Below are 1,873 nucleotides of genomic sequence, written 5' to 3' on the forward strand. Positions count from 1 at the left end.
CCCCACAGAGCAGCAACAGACCTGCTTTATTTCCAAAGCCTAGCAGGCTGAGAGCAGAACACGCAGATGAAGGCACAGGGCTGTGGGCGTGGACATGACGGCTGAGTGGTTGTGACGGGGTGTGCAAGGATTCTCCCAGAAAAGTGAGAGAAGGGCCCTTGGGGTGTTTAAGCAACATAAGTGTTGCACTTTGGCACTGGGTGCATGTAGAGGTTATGGAGTGGGTGTGGAGTAGGGCACAGGGGAGGGGAGACTGACCCAGGAGACAGGGAGTGTCTTAGAACTAGGTAACGCAGGCATGGGGCCCCGGCTGTGGTCTAAGAAGCCGATGTCAAGGGCTAGGAGACATGAGAAGGCTGGTAGGTCTCCGGACCCATGGATACGTGACTGCACGCAAGTTAGCCCTGGGAAAGACCCAGGCAGGGGTCCAAGATGGCTCCTGCAGCAAGGCGATGAGTGGGGGAGATCTGGGGTTCCCATTCAGGGATACATAGTTAGCTGCAGCCACTCTTGGATGTTCACCTGGATTTGTCCAGTTCCATCTTTGTCAGAAGATTTAAAGGCACGGAACATGACATCCAGTCTGACCAGGCAGCTGATGACGTTGTCAAAATCCATGTTTCCGGCCTCATCCGGGTAGCGCCGAATGATCATGTTGTAGAGATGTTTGTTCAGATGGAAGCCTGCTGCCTCAAAAGCCCCTGGGATTTCCCAGCCACAGATGGTCCCCGAGTGGTCAACGTCAAAGCGTTTGTATATGGCCTACCACTTCTTGATGTTGTTCCACAGGAATACTTGAGTTCCTCGAAGCCCAACTTGCCTGTGGTATCACAATCCATCACAGCCACCATGCTGCGACACGTGTCAAGGCCCAAACCATCCGTCTTCAGATCAGGATGGCGCGTCACAATTTTATTGAGAATGTTCATGAGTTCGGTGGAGCTACTGACCCTCTGCATTACCCAGCAGGGATTGTTTACCCCGGGATGGATAGCTGTTGATAACATGACCAAAGTCTCCATCCTTTCTTCTTCTTTTTTTTTTCCATCCTTTCTTCTAAGGAGCATTCTGGTTGTATGCTTTTCAAAATAGATTTGTTTGTTTCTTCTTCTGGCAGATCATGGTGTTTTTAGCATTCTTCATTAACACCATAATTAAAATACATTAATCATCCTCTAACCTTTTGTGTTCATTGTCCAACTTTCACTTGCATGAGGGCATTGAAAATATCATAAATTCAGTAAGGTGCATTTCAGTCCTCAAATTTTTTCTTTACTTTACTTTTTCTTTACTTCCTAACAATTTAAAGAGATCTCGTGTAGCAGATTTTCCCAATGTAGTAGGCCATAATATTTCTTAATTGCTGCTTCCATGACCATCGATTCTGGACCCAAGTAAAATTAAATTATTTCAAACTTCAATCTTTTCTCTGTTTATCATGAGGTTCTCAATCATTCCAGTTGCTAGGGTTTTTCTTTTCTTTATATTGAATTTGAATCTATACTGACCTTTTTCATCACTGAGGGCTTCAAAGTTGTGTTATTTGCATATAACCTTCCTCCAAATCTGACACAATCTTCTTCATGTTGTCTAGTTTAGGATTATTTGCTCAGCAACCCTGAAACACATCTTTCCTGATTTTAAGCCATGAAATTGAAACCACTGCCCCTTGGTCTATATACAGGTTCAACATGAACACAGAATTCTGGAATTACCAGTCTTTCCAATGGTATTCATAATATGTTATGATTCATGCAGTCAAATACCTTTTCATAGTCACTAAGCATCTTTCTTGTATTGTCTGCTTTTAGCCAAGATCCATCTCATATTGGCAATACTATCCCTCATCCCATGTCTTCTTTTGAATCCTGCT

At 44.3% G+C, this 1,873-nt stretch overlaps 1 pseudogene; it reads right to left on the minus strand.

Moving 5' to 3' along the window:
• Nucleotides 1-475: 475 nt before the first annotated feature.
• Nucleotides 476-1,022, minus strand: LOC101664326 (annotated as a pseudogene).
• Between the last annotated feature and the right edge of the window lie 851 nt (nucleotides 1,023-1,873).

The sequence above is a fragment of the Echinops telfairi genome, unplaced genomic scaffold, assembly GCF_000313985.2.
Source record: "Echinops telfairi isolate 266 unplaced genomic scaffold, ASM31398v2 ScPeMD7_7420;HRSCAF=8458, whole genome shotgun sequence".
In the NCBI taxonomy this organism is placed as follows: Eukaryota; Metazoa; Chordata; class Mammalia; order Afrosoricida; family Tenrecidae; genus Echinops; species Echinops telfairi.